This window comes from Bos javanicus, chromosome 5 (assembly GCF_032452875.1).
Source record: "Bos javanicus breed banteng chromosome 5, ARS-OSU_banteng_1.0, whole genome shotgun sequence".
Lineage (NCBI taxonomy): Eukaryota > Metazoa > Chordata > Mammalia > Artiodactyla > Bovidae > Bos > Bos javanicus.
Genome location: NC_083872.1, coordinates 72,883,194 through 72,907,530, shown reverse-complemented (window position 1 = coordinate 72,907,530; position 24,337 = coordinate 72,883,194). Strand labels below are relative to the sequence as shown.

General features: G+C 46.4%; 1 protein-coding gene across 2 annotated transcripts in view; it reads left to right on the top strand.

Annotated features, from left to right (window-relative positions):
* LARGE1 (LARGE xylosyl- and glucuronyltransferase 1) overlaps positions 1–24,337 on the top strand; it is a 613,949-nt gene that overhangs the window by 36,960 nt on the left and 552,652 nt on the right. Inside the window, exon 1 of one of the 2 annotated variants that reach the window (XM_061417245.1) lies at positions 13,814–14,158. The exons of the other annotated variant lie outside the window; for it this stretch is intronic. The gene's annotated coding sequence lies outside the window, so the exon portion shown is untranslated. Of the gene's footprint in view, positions 1–13,813; positions 14,159–24,337 lie in introns of those variants that run through there. 2 annotated transcript variants of the gene reach the window in all.

Below are 24,337 nucleotides of genomic sequence, written 5' to 3'. Positions count from 1 at the left end.
CCTCTCCTATGTTGAGAGTCGCCCATCAGGAGCAAAGATGAGGAGGGGTGCCATGTAGGAGGGGCTTCAATTGAGGCAGCACTGAGGATGACCCGGCTAGGGTGACACTGGTAGAAGGCGTTGAAAAATGTTGGTTCTGGGTTTCTCTGGCTTACGTCTCTGCTATCCTGGGCAGGCCACTCAGTGTCATTGACTTTCCATTTTCTCTATGCTGCAGCAGAGTTAATAAAACCTGCCTAGTCAGAAAGAAAAAAAAAAACAACAAATATTGTACATTAATGCATATATATGACATCTAGAAAGATGGTAGGAAGAACCTATTTGCAGGGCAGCAGTGGAGACAGCCACAGAGAATGGGCTTGTGTGCATAGTAGGGGAAAGAGAGGGTGGGATGAATTGAAAGAGAGCATGGAAACGTACATTACCATATGTAAAATAGATAGCCAGTAGGAATTTGCTGTTAAGAGGCAGGAAGCTCAAACCCACCAGGTGCTCTGTGACAGCCTAGAGGGGTGGGATGGGGTAGGAGGTGGGAGGGAGGGTCAAGAGGGAGGGCACATATGTATACCTATGGTTGATGCATGTTGATGTATGGCAGAAACCAACACAGTATTGTAAAGCAATTACCCTCCAATTAAAAATAAATTTAAAAAGAGAAACCCTGCTGCACAGGGTGGTTACAAGGTATCAGCCAAGCATTGGCCTGGCTCTGGAGGGGTCCTGCCCTTATGTCGCTGGTGCTGGAGGTTCATGTGTCACTGCTTCCATCACATCACAGGGAAAGGCTCTTATGTGGCTGAGGCTGCTGAAGCATGAAAACTTCATGCTGCGCAGGCTCCTCCAGCGTTGGCGGCTGGGGAGACCTTTAGAAAAGTTCTAACCTGACCTTCTCGTGTTATTGATTCGGAAACTGGGGCCCAAAGTGATGAGTTTTCCCATTTTCCACATAATTTGTCCAGCCGTATGTCGCATCTCACAGCCCCTGTGGATTTGTGAGGAGGCCGGTGACTTGTGGTCCAGTGTGAAGAAAATTGGATTATGGAGTGATAAATTAAAAAGAGTGCTCTATCTGTCTGTTGAACTCCCTGTAACTTTGGGTTCCTGGAGTTCAAGGTAATCCTAGAAAAGAAAGTAGAAGAAGGGTGGAAGAAAATAAAAGTTTGAGTTCCGGTTTGTAAGCAGGGAATACACTCCTGTTGGTGCAAGACTGAATCTCAGGAATTTCCTACAGATGCTGGAGTGGGGTAGTTAAGTGCATTTGATTGCTCTGAAGAATGTGTGGAACTTGGAATTTGAAAAGTGCTTTATTTACCCTTTGTTAATTACTTTATATGACTAGGTCAACACTGCTGTTCAACAGGAGACCCCATGCTTTCCTTGCAGAATTCATCCTGGGTGTTTTTCCTACACTCTAACCATGATTCCTGCTGGGAAGTCCCCTGACCCCTTTCAGGGGTGCTAGTGGCCTGGCCAGTCTGGAGAGAAGCTGGGCCAGCTTTAGACACAGGTTCACTTGCATGAGGTCATAGGCCTTTGTCATGATGCAGATGGACAAGGAGTACGGAGGAACAGAGGCAGTCTTTTTTTAAAAAAATATTTTTATTTTTGGTGGCTCTGGGTCTCTCTTGCTTTGTGCAGGCTTTCTTTAGTTGCATTGAGCAGGGGCTCCTCTTCTTACAGTACACAGGCTTATTGCAGTAGCTTCTCTTGTTGCGGAACACAGGCTCTAGGGTGCCTGGGCTTCAGCAGTTGCGGCACACAGGCTCAATAGCTGTGGAGCATGGGTTTAGTTGCCCTGAGGCATGTGGAATCTTCCTGGACCAGGGATTGAACCAATGTCCCCTTCATTGGTAGGCAAATTCTTAACCCACTAGACCACCAGGGAAGTCCCAGGGGCAGTCTTGCTGGTGCAGAAATAGCGTTTGCACCTGCTCTCCGAATGTGCTGGGGTTGACTTTGCTCCATGTCATGAGCCCATTCTGGTTGTTAAACCCTGAGGGCTTTTGCAGCATCAGTCCTGGAGAACAGGCCCCAGAGGTCAGCATCCTGTCCACCCACAGGAGAGCGATCCTCGACTTCAGCTCTCTGTTTCATCCACAGCCCTTTAACCCCTTGTAACAATGTGATGAAACTTGTTTCCCAAACCCTCCAGGTTCAACCAGGATGAGATCGACTTGGTAGATGGGTTCTTCTCCAAACGGGATCCATGGGGTCTGAAATCTGTATATTCTGGGAGAGGGAGATGGTATTTCAACAACACTTTTTAATTAGGGGCTTATATTTTGAGGATAAACAATGAAACAAAACCTCCCTGTGATTCTTGGCTGAACTCATTTGCAATGGAAATGTAGTCTCATAAAACTAGACCTGTGCTTTTTTACCAACTTCCTGCTCTTCTTTAAAAGGGTCAGTTTATTACCCACGTTTGGAAGATTTGATAATCCTAATTGTTTGACCTTCCATTTCTCAAATCCCTCTCTAGGTGGTGAGGCTTAGGTCAGCCTTCCCCCGCAGATGCTCATCTTGCCTTTCAATTCTCTACCTGCTCATTCGAGAGAGCGCCAGAGTGACTTCACCTGGCAACATAGCACGGGGGCTCCTGGGCCACTGCAGGCTCTGAGCGGCTCGCTCGTTACTCGGGACTGTAAGCCATGTGGCGCGTCTGCTGTGCAGCACTGCTTTTCCGGTCCCAGGGGGCTGGTAACTATGCTTCTGGAAACCTGGTACACGGAGGCATCTGGAATGTCAGCGTCTCCATATGGGAGCCTGTCAGGGCTGTCATCAGGAGTCGGCCCAGCGGCCTCTGTGGCATCTTTATTGAATGTTTAAAAAAAAAAAAAAAAGCACTACTTATAAAATGAAAGGGGACAATTTGGAAGGGTAACATTCATCCTTTGCAAGCAGAAGCCTGAAAAGTGCATTCTCGTGTATAGGAAATCCCTCCCTCTTCCTTTGGTCCTTGTGCTTCTGTGTTTCCTGCCCACCAAACGAGACACAGCAGGCAGGAGTGAAGGACAGGGAAAATACCTGCCTCCAACACCTGTGTTCTAAGACGGGCCAAAAATGTTCCGATGAAAAATGTTCTAGAGTTGGAAAGCAAGATCTCGAGGGAGGTTCAGATGAAAACATCTTAAGGTGTGACAACTAGAAGGGTGGATAAACCTTTTCGGCACAGGAAAGAAAACGTCGATTGCATGAGGCTGCCTGCTTCACTGAAGTGACTGGCAGGTGGCTGGCAGGTCTGGGGGAGTGAACCAGGCCACATGTAAGAGGCAGGAGTGTGACCATCAAGTCTTGGGTGGCAGGGACTCTGCAGGACTCCTGCAGTGATGATGAGTGAGTCTGGGTCTTAGCTCTGTCTCATCCAGCTGGGTGACCCTGGGCAAGTCTGTAGCATATTTCTCCATTGAGCCTCAGTTTCCTTATCTGAATGCTGGCATAATAACAGGAATCTCAAAGGATGGTGAAAGGACTCAGACAAACAAGTACATCAGAGTTCACTGAGGTACCTACCTGCTGGATGGAAGCTATGCATGGCTGAGATTTTGATCAAGACTGTTCTTCCATCTAATCTGACTCAGACCCAAAGGTTCTGAAAAACATGGCAGTCGCACAAGATCCAAAAGACTGTGATATCATTCCTTTTGCTTCAGCTTACACCTTGTTTTCTTGGCCATCCAGAAATGCTTTCATGTTAGCGTGGGTGGGCAAAATTTGGAGTGCTTGATTAACCCTGCAATTAATAAAAGTGGAGAGGTGACAATTGGTGTTACCGAGCTACAGTCGAAAGCATTGCACTTGGCCTTTCTCCATGCAAACAGATTGGTGGAGAAGCCGCCCGTGGGGAAGAACATCAGAATGCAGAAAAGGGAAGCTGGTTGGCAAGAGGGATGCAGAACAAAAACCAGGGTGTCAAGACAGGTTGGTTGATTATTTCATTCAATCAACAGATTATTTATTGAGTACTTCCTATGTGCCTGATACTGTGCCAGGAACTGAAACTGTACATATGGACAAGGTAAGGCTTCTCTGAAGAGGCTCAGGCTGTTGTGGAGGTAATAGACATGTAAGCAATGAACTCTAACACTTAGTGGTAAGTGCAAGATTTGTTGTTGTCGTTTAGTCACTAAGCTGTGTCCGACTCTTTTGTGACCCTGTGGACTGTGGTCCACCAGGCTTCTCTGTCCATGGAATTTTCCAGGCAAGAATACTGGAGCAGGTTTCCATTTCCTTCTCCAGGGGAATCTTCCTGACTCAGATGGAACCCAGGTCCCTTCATTGGCAGGCAGTTTCTTTACCACTGAGACACCTGGGATAGATGAAGTTTAAAGCTCATGGGTGATCAAAGAAAGGAGTGATTGGGTTTATGAAAGAGGAGAGAGATTTTTGACTTTACAGAAAATGTGGTTTGAGCCAGACCTTGCTGAGGATGAGGGGGCATTCTAAGCCAGGGGACCATAGGAGCAAAGACTCGGAGGTGTGAAGCAGGGATTCATCGTTGTTAACGAGCACTGGGATGGAATTCCAGCTCTGCCACTTCCTAGCTGGGTGACTGGGCAGATCACTGAGCCTTCCTGGGAGTTTGTTTGCTCATCTGTAAAATGGGCATAAAGAATCCAGGTCTCAGGGGGTACAGAGAGGATTCATTCTTAGTTCGTGTAAGGCACAGCTGATCCAACGTGACCCCTCTGGTAGCAGTTAGAGCCCTGCAGTGGCTCGAGTTCCTTGAGTGATTCCGAGTAAGAAGTAGCCAAGACTGGACTTGTCATTTGACACCTGATCTGGAATGCAAAAGTAGGAAGTCAAGAAACACCTGGAGTTACAGGCAAATTTGGCCTTGGAATACGGAATGAAGCAGGGCAAAGACTAATAGAGTTTTGCCAAGAAAATGCACTGGTCATAGCAAACACCCTCTTCCAACAACACAAGAGAAGACTCTACACATGGACATCACCAGATGGTCAACACCGAAATCAGATTGATTATATTCTTTGCAGCCAAAGATGGAGAAGCTCTATACAGTCAGCAAAAACAAGACCAGGAGCTGACTGTGGCTCAGACCATGAACTCCTTATTGCCAAATTCAGACTTAAATTGAAGAAAGTAGGGAAAACCACTAGACCATTCCAGTATGACCTAAATCAAATCCCTTATGATTATACAGGGGAAGTGAGAAATAGATTTAAGGGACTAGATCTGATAGATAGAGTGCCTGATGAACTATGGAATGAGGTTCGTGACATTGTACAGGAGACAGGGATCAAGACCATTCCCATGGAAAAGAAATGCAAAAAAAGCAAAATGGCTGTCTGGGGAGGCCTTACAAATAGCTCTGAAAAGAAGAGAAGTGAAAAGCAAAAGAGAAAAGGAAAGATATAAACATCTGAATGCAGAGTTCCAAAGAATAGCAAGAAGAGATAAGAAAGCCTTCTTCAGTGATCAATGCAAAGAAATAGAGGAAAACAACAGAATGGGAAAGACTAAGGATCTCTTCAAGAAAATCAGAGATACCAAAGGAACATTTCATGCAAAGATGAGCTCAATAAAGGACAGAAATGGTATGGACCTAACAGAAGCAGAAGATATTAAGAAGAGATGGCAAGAATACACATAAGAATTGTACAAAAAGATCTTCACAACCCAGATAATCACGATGGTGAGATCACTGACCTAGAGCCAGACATCCTGGAATGTGAAGTCAAGTGGGCCTTAGAAAGCATCACTACGAACAAAGCTAGTGGAGGTGATGGAATTCCAGTTGAGCTATTCCAAATCCTGAAAGATGATGCTGTGAAAGCGCTGCACTCAATATGCCAGCAAATTTGGAAAACTCAGCAATGGCTACAGGACTGGAAAAGGTCAGTTTTCATTCCAATCCCAAAGAAAGGCAATGCCAAAGAATGCTCAAACTCCTGCGCGATTGCACTCATCTCACACGCTAGTAAAGTAATGCTCAAAATTCTCCAAGCCAGGCTTCAGCAATATGTGAACCATGAACTTCCTGATGTTCAAGCTGGTTTTAGAAAAGGCAGAGGAACCAGAGATCAAATTGCCAACATCCGCTGGATCATAGAAAAAGCAAGAGAGCTCCAGAAAAACATCTATTTCTGCTTTATTGACTATGCCAAAGCCTTTGACTGTGTGGATCACAATAAACTGTGGAAAATTCTGAAAGAGACGGGAATACCAGACCACCTGATCTGCCTCTTGAGAAATTTGTATGCAGGTCAGGAAGCAACAGTTAGAACTGGACATGGAACAACAGACTGGTTCCAAATAGGAAAAGGAGTACGTCAAGGCTGTATATTGTCACCCTGCTTATTTAACTTCTATGCAGAGTACATCATGAGAAACGCTGGATTGGAAGAAACACAAGCTGGAATCAAGATTGCCGGGAGAAATATCAATAACCTCAGATATGCAGATGACACCACCCTTATGGCAGAAAGTGAAGAGGAACTCAAAAGCCTCTTGATGAAAGTGAAAGTGGAGAGTGAAAAAGTTGGCTTAAAGCTCAACATTCAGAAAACAAAGATCATGGCATCCGGTCCCACCACTTCATGGGAAATAGATGGGGAAACAGTGGAAACAGTGTCAGACTTTATTTTTGTGGGCTCCAAAATCACTACAGATGGTGACTGCAGCCATGAAATTAAAAGACGCTTACTCCTTGGAAGGAAAGTTACAACCAACCTAGGTAGCATATTCAAAAGCAGAGACATTACTTTGCCAACAAAGGTCCGTCTAGTCAAGGCTATGGTTTTTCCTGTGGTCATGTATGGATGTGAGAGTTGGACTCTGAAGAAGGCTGAGCACTGAAGAATTGATGCTTTTGAACTGTGGTGTTGGAGAAGACTCTTGAGAGTCCTTTGGACTGCAAGGAGATTCAACCAGTCCATTCTGAAGGAGATCAGCCCTGGGATTTCTTTGGAAGGAATGATGCTAAAGCTGAAACTCCAGTACTTTGGCCGCCTCGTGCGAAGAGTTGACTCATTGGAAAAGACTCTGATGCTGGGAGGGATTGGGGGCAGGAGGAGAAGGGGATGATAGAGGATGAGATGGCTGGATGGCATCACTGACTCGATGGACGTGAGTTTCAGTGAACTCCGGGAGTTGGTGATGGACAGGGAGGCCTGGCGTGCTGCGATTCATGGGGTCGCAAAGAGTCGGACACGACTGAGCAACTGATCTGATCTGATCTGATCTGACGGCCTGGTATCAAAAGTGTGAGAACATCTCACATTCTAATCTTACCTCTGCAAATGCTCACTCACACCCTGGTTAAGCCATGTTCCTCCTTGCCCCCCTCGAGGTACCAGTCTTACCCTTTAAAACACAGCTACCCACTGGGGGTCCTGGTGAAAAGTAACAGACAGTTTATTCTTTCCTGGGGTGACTGTGTGGAGAGACCAGCATCTCGAAGAGATCAGTGTCTCGAGATTTGGAGACAGGACTGAAATAGAGTCAAGAGCTCAGTTCAGCACCTGTCTGGACCCGGAGTCGAATTCTGGCTCTTCCATTGGTCAGCCTCATGCCCTTAGGCGACTCACTTCATCTCTCTCAGGCTCAGTTTCTACATCCATGGAACTTGGTCTAAAATATATTTCTGTATCGAGAGGAGACATCTATCTTAAGAACTGGGATGAAAATTCCTTTGAAAGAGAAAACTGCCTTTGTGTATGAAGACATGTTGATAAGCTAAAACAGTGCTGCACAATAGAAATATGTATCAGGTCACATATGAGATTTTAAATTTTCCAGTAGTCATATTTAAAAAAAGAGTAAAAAGAAATAGGTGAAGTTAATTTTAGTAATATGTCAATATAGCCAAAGTATATTAAAAAAATTCTTGAGATATTTTAACTCTTCATTTCATACAAAGTCTTTGAAATCCGGTGTATGTTTTACATGTATAGCGCAATTCAGTTGATCAGTAGCCACATGTAGTTACGGCTACTGTACTGGACAGTGTCCACGTTGGTAAAAACCAAAGCCAAAGGTAAAGTGGTTCCACAGAGAAAGTGAATTTCCATCCTCCCTCTATCCCCATCCCCATCCCTTCTCTCTGTCTCTCTATCCCTTATTTGGGTCCCCTTTCTGAGAAGGTAAATGACTTGTGAATGCTCTGGGTTGGTAGGGTTTCATGGGAAAAGAAGACAGGTAAATTTCATGGACAGATGTAGCAAAAGACACAGCTCACTGGGAATTCACAGAAATTAACGAAAACAGCCAGAGTGCATTAAGTGCCTACTATATGCCAAGCACTGCTCTAAACATTTTACTGCCTCGTCTTATATAATTCTCTCAGAACCCTAAGGGGGAGTCATTACTCCCATTTTCAAAAAGAGAACACTGAGGGTTAGAGAGGTTAAAGAGCTTCACCTAGAGATGATACATGTGCATCAGAGCTCTGCTGTGCTAGATGCCTCAGAAAACCTTGGAGGGAAAAAAAATCATAACGAGACTCTTGGCTTCCAATAGGCATGGACTGGGAGGGAGGGCTGCAGCTGAGAAAGCCCCAGGAATCATATGGAGGCACCTGAAAGGAAGCCTTTTTGAAAGAAGGAGCATTCTTAGTTTTCTTCTTCTCCAGGCCCATGCCTGGCCCACAGTAGCTGCTCAGTGAACATTTGTGCAAGCCAGTGAGGATGGTTTGGCATCACTGGCTGGGACGGCCCTAAATCCACTGGGGGTGGGGGGTCTACAGATGCCACTGGGTCATTATGGGATGGCTTTATGAATAATTTGCCATGGAATTAAAAGATGCTTGCTTCTTGGAAGAAAAGCTATGACAAACCTAGGCAACATATTAAAAAGCAGAGACATTACTTTGCCAACAAAGGTCCATTTAGTCAAAGCTATGGTTTTTCCAGTAGTCATGTGTGGCTGTGAGAATTGGACTCTAAAGAAAGCTGAGCACCAAAGAATTGATGCTTTTGAACTGTGGTGTTGGAGAAGACTCTTGAGAGTCCCTTGGATTGCCAGGAGATCCAACCAGTCAATCCTAAAGGAGATCAAAGCAGTCAATTGTAAAGGAAATCAGTCCTGAATATTCATTGGAAGGACTGATGCTGAAGCTGAAACTCCAATACTTTGTCCACCTGATGCAAAGAACTGACTCTTTGGAAAAGACCCTGATGCTGGGAAAGATTGAAGGCAGAAGAAGGGGACAACAGAGGATGAGATGTTTGGATGGCATCACCAACTCGACAGACATGAGTTTGAGGAAGGTCCGGGAGTTGGTGATGGACAGGGAAGCCTGGCGTGCTGCAGTCCATGGGTTTGCAAAGAGGTGGACACAACTGAGAGACTGAACTGAACTGAGCTTGTGATAAGCCCTGGGGGAAGGGGCCCACGTGGCAAGGTAACTGGCATGTTCAGATCCAGGTTCATTCTTCGAGCTTAGGTCAAAGGCTGGTTTATACATCCCTCCCAAAGCTTTGTTTGTTTGTTTGTTCTCATAAATTCTAAAAATTGAACATATTCTACAATATTGTTTATTCTACAAGCAGCAAAGTACAAGAAGCATGCAGTGTGAAGCTTGGCATATTTTTACAAAGGGAGTCCACCTTTATAACCAGCTCCCAGATCAAGAAGTAGGACTTTACCAGTACCCCTGGGCACCTGCCCCTCCTACCCCCTGCCCTGGCCCTCCTCTCTGCCTCCTTGCCCCTCGCAAAGGTGCTTGCCCTCCTGGTTTCTGATTTAATGGACTATCTTTTTGTGCCCACGCCTTTCAGTGAATTCTGAATATTGTAGTTATGGGGTTCATGGTCTCCAGGGTTGGGGTTCTAGGCTGGTTGTCCTGTCCATTGCATAGATGAGAATGACTCAGAGGCTGTGCAGCTTGTCTGGGTCTCATGGCTTAAGAATATGTCAGTGATTCAGACTCAGAGCTGTGGTGTGCCAAAGTCCATGCTCTTGACCACCCCCTGGGTTTTCTTCTCTGACGTTTTGCCTACAGTCCGGAGGTTAGGATGCTCAGGTTGAGATTGCTGGATTTCACAATATCTGGGTGTGGCTACCATGGTGCTGTACTGTATTTGTCCTGAAGGCATGCTTCCAGGCCCATGGGGACAAAAGGCCCCACCTCCCCTGCCAGAATGACTTGGCTGGTGGAGCCCATCCTGGGTGGGACTGTAGGAGGCATCAGCATTTGTAGCAGGGAGGGTTGTTCCTTGTGGCCCCATGCTTCCCATCTCCCCTTGCTGCTGACAAATGTGCTCAGGCTCTGGTGGGAGAAGCTTTCAATTAAACAAACAGCTCCCTCCCACTGCAGTGGAAGGACTGTATGCTGCCAAGTTCAGGCTGAAGGCGCTGGTCGGCTCTGGGGGCACAGCTGGGGCTGCTGCCCAGAGCATGATGGATTTCAACACCAGTCAACGCTTGCTCAGGATGGAGCCAGGGGAGGGCAGTCCCCGTCCAGCTTGCAGGCCCCTGGGAATGGTCGGAGGTAGGCCTATCTGTGTCAGGCTGGGGAGCTTTCCTCTCTGTATGGAGTGGCCTTCTGCCCCCACCGCTTCCCATTCGAGAGTGACAGGTGGTGGCTGTCATTCTGCAGTTGGCCCTGGCCACGGAGAGATTTGCCAACAATTCTAGAGTGCAGATACCCCCAGCCTCTCCAGCTCAGAGAGTGCAGCCTGACCCATGAAGCTGTGCGTAGGCAGGCAGTTTCCTGAGCCCAGCTTTCTTTCCAACAGGATGGGAATGGATAGCCGGCAGAAACATAAGCGATTACACTAGGTTTTGTGCCCCTAGGATGGAAATTTAATTCAAAAAGGCAAAATAAAAAATCACCCCCCTGGAGGCAGTGGTGTTTATAGAAATAAAGACAGTGTATTATGATAATCCTAGCGACTGAGCTGTTGAACAACTTACTCTCTGCTGTCCACTGAGCCTAACGTCAGAGACTGGACAGTGTAGGTCTGGAGCCAGACTGTCTAGAAGTGGAGTCTACATCCTCAGCTCAGCTGTGTGACCTTGGGCAAGTTACTCGACTTCTCTGTCCGTCTGTGAAATGGGACCATAACAGTCCCCAGTGAGGGTTATTGTGTTAATGAATTAATCCATGTTAGACACTTACTGTCTGACATGTTGACATCTCAGTAAATGTTCACATAACAATGATGAAGCACCAATACTTTGGCTACCTGATGTGAGGAGCTGACTCATTGGAAAAGACCCTGATGCTGGGAAAGATTGAAGGTAGGAGGGAAAAGGCTGGATGGCATCACTGACTCAATGGATATGAGTTTGAGCAAACTCTGGGAGGTGGTGAAGGACAGGGAAGCCTGGCTCATGCTCCAGTCCATGGGTCGGTCACAAAGAGTCAGACACTTAGCAACTGAACAACAGCAAATAATGATGAGGATGTGTATAGGGTCAATATCAGGTATTCTGGGTGGGTTAGTGGGCTTCCCAGGTGGTAAAGAACCCACCTGATGGTTCAGGAGGTATAGGACACACTGGTTCAGCCCCTGGGTCAGGAAGATCCCCTAGAGGAGGAAATGGCAACCCACTCCAGTATTCTTGCCTAGAGAATCCCATGGACAGAGGAGCCTGGCAGGCTACAGTCCTTGGGATCTCAGAGAGTCAAAAACAACTGAGATGGCTTAGTATTCTTAGTTTACCCACTAAGAAACTGAGGCACAGACAGGGTGGGTTCCTGGCCCTGTAGCGGAGGTGGGATTTGAACCCAGAGCTGCCTGATGGCATGCTTTCCAATGAATGGTGATCAAAGTCTTGATTGGCTTATTTAGGATTTATTGCCTAAAGAGTGAATGTATTTCAGAACAGCCTCCCTCACCAAAATTGTTCCAGTAGAAACAGGATGAGTTCTATTTTATGACTCTTTTAAAATAATAAACATAACTATGTCTGTTAAGGGCTTCCCTGGTGGCTCAGATGGTAAAAAATCTGCCTGTAATGTGGGAGACCCAGGTTCAATCAGGAAGATCCCTTGGAAAAGGGAATGGCTATCCACTCTGGTATTCTTACCTGGAGAATTCCATGGACAGAGGAGACTTGCAGGACGCAGTCCATGGGATCGCAAAGAATCGGGCACGGACACGACTGAGCTACTAACACAATGTCCGTTAAGCGCATTGGCCCATTCCAGCCTCTACATCTCTGTTGCCTTATTGTTTGGGCCATGTCCTCTGTGCAAAAGTTTTGAGATCAGATCCAGTTAGAGGTGCTGCTTTTCTCAGCAAGGCTGTCGGCCGTGCTCCTGAAAGACAAGCTGCCTTGGTGTGTGGGGGCCCTCGTGGTGGCATCTTTGGAGCCGGGGATCCTGCTCTTTCATCTGTGTCAATGCTGTGTGTCCTTCATGGGAAATATGCCCGTCACCCCAGCTGGCTGTCCCTCTTGTGGCCTGCCCGTGGTGTCTGTATCAGCTCTCACAAAGGCCCAAATCATCGAGGAAAGATGAGGTTTGGGGTTTAACAAAGGTAGGACGGCACAGTGCAGTCTGCGGAAATAATGTACAAAAATTTTCTCATTTAAGTTCTCTGAGCAGAGGTGGGAACACAGAGGACCGGAGGAGAGGCATAAGAGGGGTGGGAGAGAGAGAAAAAATACAGGATGGAATAGGGGGTGGGGACGAACTCTCGGGGTGGGAGAGTGAGAGGGGAGGGCAGGGGCAGGAGTGGAGTTGGAGGAGGAGGCGGGTACAGTGGATGATTTGAACTTGGATTTTTGTGACATGAGCAGGACGGGGCGAGACCTTGCAGGAGGCAGATGCTCAGCCTGGTGGGAGCCGGGAGAGGAATGTGAGATGCAGCCGTGGGAGGGTGAAGAATGCGAGTCGATAGGAGAAAGGCTCTACAAGTTTGTTTTTTTAATTAATTTTTAAAAAATTGAACCATAGTTGATTTACAAGGTTGTTGTTAACAACAAAGTGATTTGATTATACACATAGATACGTTTGTTTAATGTTCTTTTCTATTGTGGTTGATCACAGTAATTTTTTTTTTTGGTTAGAGATTTTCTTGGTTTATTAAATTTTTATTTATTTATTATTTTTGGCTGTGCTGGATCTTCAGCGTGATGCTTGGGTTTCTCATTGTGGTGGCTTCTCGTTGCAGAGCAGGGGCTCCAGGCGCGTGGGTTTCAGTGGTTGCAGCACTTGGGCTCGGTAGTGGGGGCACACGGGCCCAGTTTCTTTGTGGCATGTGGTATCTTCCCAGAACAGGGATCGAACCCGTGTCCCCTGCATTGGCAGGAGGATTCTTATCCACTGCGCCACCAGGGAAGTCCCATATCATAGGATATTGAATATGGTACTCTGTGCTGTACAGTAGGACCTGTTGGTTTATCCATTCTCTCTATGAAAGCTCACATCTGCTGACCCCAATTTCCTACTCCATTCTTCCCCCAGCCCCCTCCCCTTGGTAACCACCAGTATATTCTTTATGTCCATGATTACTATTTTTATTTTGAAAGATGCTTACTCAAATTTATTTTTATTTGTTTATTTTTTGGCCATGCTGTGCTGTATGTGGGATCTTAGTTCCCCCACCAGGGATTGAACCCATGCTCCTAGCAGTGGAAGCAAGGACTGTTAACCACTGGACTGCCAGGGAAGTCCCTCTATGTCTGTGATTCTGTTTCTGTTTCATAGATAGTTTCATTTGTAACTGGCTGGCGGAGGCCCACTGTTGGCCACAAAACTAATGGGTGGCAGTTTCCTAATCCTGACCTACTGCTCCTCAGCCTTGTTGCCTCTCTGGCCAGAGGGCAACAAGCTCACTGAGCTGGGTCTGCTGGGTGGTTCGGTCGGGATGTGTGCAGCATTGCCCTCCCACATCAGAGCTTCCTGGGGATGCCAGGCCCCGGGGCCGGAGCAGGCACTGTTTGACCTCTTTCAGCAGAGACCACACCAGTGAACCTCACGGTGCTTTGTTAGTCGGGGGACAGCTCAAGCTGATGGAGGCGTGCCTCTGTTGTGCAATGCTCATGCCAGGGGTTAAAAAAAGAAATACTCATGTAGATCCAAGGGCTTTTTGTAAGCAGTGCAGAAATAATAAACCCAAGCACAGAGTCCAGCCACTTCAGGCTCGAGGTTTCACGTCCTTTAGGGCCAGGAGATCAACGAGGCTGCCAGAGGCGGTTGACTCTGAACCCTTCTGGGGGGCAGCTTCCCCAGTGCAGGGCAGAGGTGAGTGGGCATGTTTTCTGTTCATAGGATCCGATTTTAGTGGAAGGGGCTTGTTTGTTTACTTGGTGAGACCAATGCCACGGCTCTGTACTGTGGCCCCAGAACCACTCCAGTTGGGCAGCTTCTGGTGTGAGCGGGGCCTGGCCTCACTGTGCCCAAGTGTCACGTATTGTCCTCACAGTCCATGAGAACTCGCTTAACCAATGTAGAAATTCAGGCCCAGGCTGTAAATGACTTGCCCAAAGCTTATGTGCAGCTTTGGTGGCAGTGATGGTGATGATGATGGTGAGGATAAAGGAATAGGATCGTCAGGTTCGCTGATGGTGAAGACTGTGTTCATTCAACACTGTTGTGGCTAACGTGGATTGCGTGTCTGTGCTCTGTAACATCCCACTGGTGCTGGGAACGCCTATCAGGCAGATTCTCTGTGTCCTGTTTACAGTGCAGATAGCAGAGGTCTGGGTCAAGTCAGAGCCTGCAGTCTTTCTGCTAATCCACCTGCAAAGTGATGGCTGTGCCAGCTTGCTGAGTGTGGTGTGACCCTGTGGGTGGGTGAGTGGCCGGCTGAAAATTGGTGGCAGGGCACACCTTTATTGTAGATCTTTCTTCTTTGGCTCCCAGGAACCCATGTCCCCAGCTTCCTGGCATACCTTCCACCGCCTGTGTCCCCATCCCTTTTTCCAGGGCTGTGTCCTCCTCCATTGTTGGTAGAAATAGACTATCTCTACATCTGTTAATCGAGGGGGAGAGAGTTTAGCCGAGGACTTCCCTGGTGGCTCAGTTGTAAAGAACCCACCTGCCAATGTGGGAAACTTGGGTTCGATCCCTGGGTCACAAAGATCCCCTGGAGTAGGAAATGGCAACTCACTCCAGTATTCTTGCCTGGGAAATCCCATGGACTGAGAAGCCTGGAGGGCTTTAGTCCATGGGTTTGCAAAAGAGTCTTACATGACTGAGCAGCTAAACAACAGTTTAGCTGAATTAACACTAACCATCACTGGCTATCTATTAACTTCAGTTATTCAAGGCTCTGGCCCTAAAAGTATTTTTTCTGAAGATGACCAATTACTTCTGTTCCTTTCGTTATGGATGAGAAGTCACAAACAATGATTATTGCTGAATATCTTGTTGGTCACCTGTGGGCTTCCCAGAGATGCTAGTGGTAAAGAATCTGCCTGGCAATGCAGGTGACCTAAGAGATGTGGGTTTGATCCCTGGGTCAGGAAGATTCCTCTGGAGGAGGGTATGGCAATCCACTCCAGTATTGTTGCATGGAGAATCCCCATGAACAGAAGAACCTGGCGGGCTACAGTCTGTAGAGTCATAAAGAATCAGACATGCCTGAAGCAACTTGGCATACATGCTCGTGGTTCATGCAGTGAAAAAAATCTAGTATTTAAGGGGAAAGTTGCGTAAAGAAGGCTAGAAAGGAGGAAGGAGGGGGGAAAGAAAGATGGGTGTGTTTGTATGTGTTGGAAAGAGGTAGGGTTAGATTAGCCTTAAAATAAGAATAAAATGCATCTTGAAATTAAAGATGCATTTCAGATGTCACCTGCTCTGAAACCATGAACTAGGTCTTCCAACAGCACCTCTGTTCTGACTTCAGAGTTAAGACTTCTCAGGATATATGGCAATCTGATCATGGGCATGTCCCTCCTGGGCTGGGGTCATGTCATTTATGCTGCCATTACCTGACACTGTACTGGCACATAGTAGGAGCTCATTAAATGTTTACTGAAAAGGCTTAGTACCTGAAAGCTTTGTAAGGGAGAAGCTTCATGTCACTTGGCCTGTTTAGGGCTCCAATAACCTAGTTACTCGTTTCCTGATTTCTGTTGTCCATATGGACCTGGGTCAGCCTCAATTGCTAAAATGAGCTAATTTAAATTTAATTTGAACTCATGGGATGTATGCAAGCCACCGCTCATTTGATTAATTTGTTTGTGTCAGCGGATAAGCATTTTAAGGGGCAGCTCAGTACAGAACATTCTGTTTGGCAGGTGGACGACAAAGTAGAAAGAGGATACATGCGTTGAAACCAGACCACCTGAGTTCAGGTCCAGATTCAATACTCTTCTGGTTTTCAGTGGTTACAGTGGTTAAGAGGACAGATCCTGGGTTTGAGTTTGAATCCTGACTTCACCACTTAAACGCTGTGTGACCTCAGGCAAATTACCTAACCTCTCTCTGCCTTACTTTTTTTATTCTTCATTAAAGTGGGATAGCTTCATGGGGTTGGTGTAGGACTAGGATTTTTGTGGGGATTAAATGAGTTACTACTCTATGTAAAGCACTTTGCACCGTGTTGGTATTTGTTATTGGTAAAATTTGCTTTTGATTAAGCTTCAATGCCCTCATGTGTAAAACCTGACTTTTTAGTACCTAAGTCTTCATCAAAGTGTGATGAGGATTGTATTAGTTTCCTGTGGCTGTTGTAACAAAATATACTAAGTCCTCGACATACAAATGTTCACAGAGAACATTCGTAAGTCCAATTTGTTTGTAAATCCAACAACGTTGGGCTTCCCAGGTGGTAAAGAACTCACCTGCCAGTGCAAGAGACATAAGAGATGCAGGTTCAATCCCTGGATCAGGAAGATCCCCTGGAGGAGTGCGTGGTAACCCATTCCAGTACTCTTGCCTGGAGAATCCCTTGGACAGAGATGCCTGATGGGCTGCAGTCCATAGGGTCACACAGAGTCAGACATGACTGAAGCAACTTAGCACACACACAACAAAGTTAGCCTAGGTACCCAAGTAGCACAGTATGCTATACTGTAATAGGTTTATAATACTTTTCATGCAAATAATATGTAAAAACAAAAAAAAGAAACACTTTTAATCTTACTAATCTTACAGTACAGTATCTTGAAAAGCACAGTAATAAAGTACAATAGCTGGCATACAGGGGCTGGCATTGCCTGAATAGGCAAGAATAGTTACTGACTGGAGGAGCGAGAGGAGGCGGGAGATGGTGGAGCTAAAGGATCATCAGTAGTAGGAAGTGGAGGGCACGCTGCAGTGTCACTCATGCCTGATGTTGATGGAATGTACATTTGCATCTTTGAAAGTTTGAAACTTGAAGGTTTGTATGTAGGGGACGAACTAGGTAGCCCCAAAGAAGAGAAATGTATTGTCTGACATTTTGGGAGGCTAAAAATTAAAAATTAAGGTGTGTCACCAGGCCCCAACTCCCTCTAAAACCTGTAGGGTAATCATTCTCGCTTCTTCCTAATGTCCGGTCACTTGCTAACAATCGGATGTTCCTTGGCTTGTAGATATATCACTCTAATCCTCTGTCATCACATGCCTTTCTCTCTGTGTCTGTCTTCACATGGCTGTCTTTTTATAAGGACATCAGTCGTAGTGGTTTGAGGGCCCATTCTCCTTCAGTATGATCTCATCTTCATTACATCTGCAGTGTCACTGTTTCCAAATTAGGTTGAGAGATTGACGGCAAAAGGAGAAGGGGCAGCAGAGGATGAGATGGCAAGATAGCACCACTGACTCAATGGACGTGAGTCTGAGCAAACTCCGGGAGACAGTGAAGGACAGAGGAGCCTCGCATGCTGCAGTCCATGGGGTTGCAAAGAGTTGGACATGACTTAGTGACTGAAAAACAGCACCACCACCAGGAGTTAGGACTCCATCCTACCTTTTTTGAGCAGACAATTTAGCCCATAATAAGGATGAAATGGGAGAACCAGTAGGGCACTGAGCACAGAACGTTGAACGAAACGGTGTCAGTAAACATTAACTACGGTTGTTCTTAACTGTTACCCTGTCCTCATTGTCATGAGGACCGCCTTTGGCTGGATGGCTTTGGGTGGTTCTCTGGCCATCTTTGAACCCCAGTTTCCTATGTACTAAGTGTGAATAGTGTGGCCCATTGCAGGGTGGCTGAGGTACTCATCTTCCCAGATCTGCATTGTCTCATCTCCGAAATGAGAAGGAGGTAGACCCACGTTCAGGAAGGTCCCCCTGGGCAGCCTGGAGTGAGAGCAAGTGTGTACTGGTGGCTCAGACATACGGGGTCTCCTGTGTTTGCCCCTGCTTATTTCCTGCTGGTGCCTTGTAGCTCAGTGAGGTCAGGCCCCTATGGGTGCCACTGTGCTGTCCAAGAAGCCTCTCCTCTCCCTTTTCATGGGGTCAGGAAGGCTCAGAGATGTCTAGACCTGAGAAGCCTGGGATTCCTCCAGATCCCCAGTTGCTTTGCATTCAGAACAGAAAAAAAAAATTTTTTTTCTTCACTTGGGAGCTGAACAGATTTGCTACAGAGAAGTCTATATCTATGGAAACAGCCCTAATTTTAGCCTTGCTGCACTTAATGCCAACTCTGAGAGTGCAGTGTTGGGTCAGGGCCCAGGGAATGGGGAGGATGAGCAGGCGGAAAGGGTCAGAACGGGTGCAGAGTAGCCAACTGACAAGCAAGATGCTGTGGCAATCTAAGTGGTCCACCGAGGGGCTGGGGTTTTCTTCAAGGAGAAAATGGATCTGAAGAGAAGGGAAGGATGGGCATGTATAAAAATTAGCACTTTGAACTGAGGGATCTCCTCGCCCTCCCCATCCCTATCTGAATTCAGCTTGTCTTCAGCTTGGTTTGAGACCCCTGTTTCCACTCTTGCCCTGAATTTGTACATCTTTTAGAATTCTCTTGAAGCACTTATGGCAGTCCACTTAGTTTTCAGGTAACTCTATGTCGTTGCTGTCCCGCATTTGTTTTTGAGGCCCTCAAGGTCAGCCATGGCCATTGTCCTGTGTGTGTGCTGAGCTTGCCATATAGAAGACATGCAGAAAATACTTAACGGGTGGAAATAGACATGGCTGGTGATTTCTGGGTGACCAGCCAGGCAGCTACTGGAAAGGGGCATTAAGCATGTGACTGTTACAAAGTGTACAGAAGCACTTTCAGTGGAAAGAATCCACTTGGATGGAGATAGAAGTTGCTGGGTAATTCTGCTCAGGACATGTTGGGGAAGGCCACAGCAAAACAAGGCCATATCTGGTGGGCACTGAGTGGGATGACATACATGGAGGCCATTTCAGCAATGCAGACAGAGCGCGTCACTTTCCTTGGGTCAGCCCCATCTTTCCATCCAGGTCAACCCCTAGCAGAAATCACCATAGAATATAAAACAAGGGAAGGTTTCCCAGGTGGCTCAGTGGTAAAGAATCCTCCTGCCAATGCAGAAGATACAGAAGCCATGGGTTCAATTCCTGTGTCAAGAAAATCCCCTGGAGGAGGAAATGACAACCCACGTCAGTATTCTTGCCTGAAGAATCCCTCAGACAGAAGAGCCTGGCAGGCTACAGTCCATGGAATCGCAAAGAGTTGGACACGCCTTAGTTGACTATGCACGCACCCACATATCAAACATAGGAAGAACCCTAGATTTCATCTACATCTGTGTGTTTTGAAGTGTGATAATCAAGACAAGCGTTTTTATGTTAATTCTTGGTGATTTATTTTTATGTGTGAGACCTGTAATCATACATCCTGGTCCTGATGTGAGCATATGGATGGAGAGGTTGTTGGGGTGAATTCTGGTACTGAATTTCCATATGCCTTGTATTCTTTTCAGCAGGATGAAAAGCAGTGTGGTTATAAACTTAGGAAGGTCATGTGCAAGAGATTGCAGGGTGGGCAGCACGGCCAGATCCCACTCCCCCCTCCTTTGAGTGACAAGGTGGTGGGTGAGACACAGGTAGACCAGATGGCCGTGATAAAGTAGTGACAGGATTGGGGCCTTGATCCATATCTCCTCCTGTCTGACCATCTTGACACATGAGGTAGAATATAAACTAGTTCCTACTGAGTATAAGTTATCTCATTTAATGCCACAAACAATGTTGTGAAGCAAACAGTGTTTCTTCTTACTACACCACAAGGTTGAGGCTGAAAGATTTGAAAGGCCATGCTATGGCCTGCCTTGCTGGTAAGACAAAGATTCAATGATTCCACATAGCCCCTCCTGCGACTTTTAGCTGTGTCAGGGAGCTGCAAACCTACCAACATGAGCTTCAGGGTTTGGAAATAGAAGCACATTCAGAGCTGTGGTGCCATCTTCCTCTTCCTGGGAGAATTCTGCCCACTGAGTCCTAGAAGCCAGGCCAGCAGGCCAGTCTGAGGGAGGGTAGGAGTTTTCAGGGCACCCTCTTCCTCTCGGGTGACTCTGTGTGTCCAGAACCAGTGCAGGGCTATTTGCCCAGTGGGAGAGGTGGGTGCCAGCTTCCTGGCTGGTTCTGTTCCCCCCTGGGTACTGTAGAGGGGAGGGAGCCGGCCGTGTTGACAGCTTGAGTCAGAGCACAGCCCAGAATAGAAGCCGGAGGGCACGCATGTGAAGGCTTCTCTATCCCAGTTACTAGGGTTTCAAGATTCTCTTGTTAAAGATGATTAAGCTTTATACAGAACCCAGCTTGTGGACTGCTTGGGAATCATTTATTAGTGTTGCTTGGCAACAACTCTCTGAGCTAGCCACACCCATCAAAGGGTAGTTAGCTGAATCACCCAGGGCCCAGCTCCCTGCTTATGCATCTATTGGGTCTGCTCTCGGCTCCTTTCCTCCATTTGTTCATTCACTTTCATTAGGCACCCTCTTTGTAGCTACCTTTGTATTTGACAGCACTCCTTTTTGATTGGTGGGGATCTTTAATAGGTGGTTAAAAATGGAAATGTTGGTATTTCTGTTGCATTGACATCATCACCCCATTTATTGAGACTGTAAGCTTCATGAGGGCAGGGCCTTTATTTGCTTCTGTGTCTCTAGAGCCTAGAAGAATGTTGAGTACATAGTAAGTGCTTCATGAACATTTGTTGAAAAAAATGAGTGTGTGAACTGAGTATCTCTTTGGCCCCATGGGATGGGCTTTACATAAAAGTCTTTCTAATTCTCCCAACAATCCATTCTGTGTGTACCTGTCTGTCACTCACTGTAGGGTATCAGCTGGTGGCATTTATAAGCACTTGCCAGGCAGGTGATCCTCACCATGACTGAATAATACAGTGACTATTATCCCCGTTCAACAGATGAGGGAATGAGGCACGGAGAGGTTAAATAACTTGCCTAAGGTCACACAGACCCTCTAGAGTCAAGCCATTTTTCTTTACCTCTATACCATTGCAGTCCAAGAGAACTTAGTGCAGGATGGAACTCCCCTGTGTCTACCCTGTCCACTAGCCACAGGTGATTACCGAGCACCTGAAAGGTGTTAGTGAGATTCAGCATCTGGCTTTTAAATTTAATTTTAATTAACTCAAATGCCACCTGCAGCTAGTGACTGCTATATTGGACATTAAAGCTCCCTATGATGCTATCTCTAAATAATAGTAACAATAATAGTAACATTTATTGAGTGCTTTCTATATGCTGAAATTTTTTACATGCTTTCCCTGTAGTAAGTGATTTAAATCAGTCCTCACAACCACAGATGACTGGAGGTTAAGCACCTCTTCCCATCTCCAAGATTTTACAGCAAGAAACTGATGTAGCTGAATTCTACCCCAGGGAGAACTCTGCCTGAGTTTATAAGTTCTCACTGCCTTTTTTCCTATTTTTCCATGAGTATCACCATAAAAAACAGGATTTCATTGTCCGAAGTGTTTTTCAGCCCCAAACACAATGTTGCCCACTGTACTTCTTGATAAAGGGGTCATTCCATTTGCAGACTTGCAAACTCACTGTTCCCACCCAATGACTCATGTAGGCTGAAAACATATACTTGAAATAGCGTTGGGTCAGTGTCACTCTGAAAACACATATAAACACACACACACACACACAACAAGGGGCCAGTATTCCTTACCAGAATGTTCATTAATGTAAACAAACCAACCAAATGAAACCCACTTCTTGGTGTAATGGTGATAATAGTTTGAGGTGGGACTGGAAAGGAGAGAAAGGGGAGCTGAAATTTTCCATGTCTTGCTGGGTGAAACAGGTAACTGCAGCCTGTGGGCATAGTAATCAGACTTGACTACTCCCTTCTCAAGGATGGGTGGGTGAGAGTGGGCTCTGTGTAAGGGCTGGGGATCAGAGGAGGAACCAGAGGTCACTGGATTTTGTTCCATGGTAGAGATCAGCCGTACTTGGGATAAAAATTCATCTGAATGTGTTCTGTGTGCTGGACTGGATCTGTCATGCATGCCTGTGGTTCATCCCGAGGCTGATCTTGAGGCAGGGCCAGGAATTGAGGTTAGGAGCAGAATTGGGGTAAAGGTGATTGGGAGAGGCACATGCAAAGAGTGACAGAGAGAGAGGCTTGAGGGATGAGACCACATCAGGAGCACAGTCCACATGTAGGCAGTAGTTTTAAACCTGGGAACGCAGGTCAGGAGTGCTTTGGGTTTTGATCAAAAGGAAAAGGAGAAATGTGACGATAGACCTCTGTGGAAAACATTGTTTTGAGGACTTTGATTAACCAGTTAAATTCATGTTGTTTTTCCTGTTGCTGTCTCGACAGTCATGCAACTTCCCAAACCATCCCCATCTCTTTCATCTCTTTGTTCATCTGTCCATTCATCCACCCATCTGTCCGTTCATTCATCCACCATCTATTCATTCATCCATCCATCCATCTACCCACCAATCCAGCCATCTATCCATCCACCTATTCATCCATCCACCAGTCCATTCATCTATTCATTTAACATTATGTCTTATCTCTTTCCGCAGTACTGGGGATAGTGTGGTGAACAGGTACCATCCCTACCCTCAAGGAGCTCACAGTCTTGTCTAGAGATCTATGTTTCTGAAGCAAGTAAAGGAAGTCTTTGATGCTCTATATCCCAAAGCTAACTGCATCTTGCTGGTGTAGCTTTCCCTAATAACATGAAGCCAGCCTTGGTTTCTCTACTTACCCTCTCGTCTTTATCATACATGTACTTATTATGTGTATTGTGCTTTGGGATAGGTATTTAATTTATACTCAGTATAGCACTTTATTGAATCTTTATGGTGGTCTTTTAAAATATGGGCCTCCTTGTCCTCCCTGGCCCAGTTCAATTGTAGTAGGCACAGCTGGGAATTATTGAGATAAATCAGATCCCTTAAACCTAGAAGGGACCTAAACAGTCATCAGTGATCTGAGGGGTTACTCTCGGTCTTGTCCTCTCTGCCCCTCTTAGATAAGGTCCATCTGGATAGATAAAATCATAAGCCATTGCAGTCAGTGGAAGAAGAAAGGGAAGCTCACCCCTCTCTGAAAATTACACCTCCTCCCACTTCACAGTCCCCTGGAGGTATGGGAGGGATTTGTTTGCCAGATTAACAAATGTGGGATTTTGCACATTTACTTTGCATTTAGGTAAACCTGATGTGAACATACAAGTTTGTTTGGCTACCAAAAAGAAAAAAAAGAAAATCCAAGTTATATTGCTGTCCTCGAAGTAGGGGACCACAATTTGTGATCTTTTGCAAATAAAGGCATGCCTGTGTGCATGCATGCCAAGTCACTTCAGGCATAGACTGTAGCTCGCCAGGTTCCTATGGAATTTTCCAGGCAACAATAATGGAGTAGGTTGCCATGCCCTCCTCCAGAGGATCTTCCTGATTCAGTGATTGAACTCACGTCTCCTGAGGTTCCTGCCTTGCAGGTGGATTCTTCACTGCTGAGCCACCAGGGAAGCCCCAAAGGCATGCCTGCTGCTGCTGCTGCTGCTGCGTCGCTTCAGTCGTGTCCGACTCTGTGCGACGCCATAGATGGAAGCCCACCAGGCTCTGCCGTCCCTGGGCTTCTCCAGGCAAGAACACTGGAGTGGGTTGCCATTTCCTTCTCCAATGCATGAAAATGAAAAGTGAAAGTGAAGTCACTCAGTTGTGTCTGTCTCCTAGCGACCCCATGGACTGTAGCCCACCAGGCTCCTCCGACCATGGGATTTTCCAGGCAAGAGTACTGGAGTGGGGTGCCATTGCCTTCTCCAAAGGCATGCCTACTCCCCTTCTAGTTCTAATAAAAACCTGAGCCTAGAACAAGTCCAAGGCCTGGCCCAAATGCATATTGGAATGGCATTGTCCAGGCCTTGTGAGGTGTCCAGGAGGCTGGGAGCAAGCCCAGAGGGCAGAGATCTTCAAACTGCTAAAAGAAAAGACAGTGACATTATAGGAGTTTCCTTGGTGTCAAGTATTTGAGTCATGTTGCTTCATTTTAATTGTCTCAGTTACCCAGGGAGGCTGGGTTATT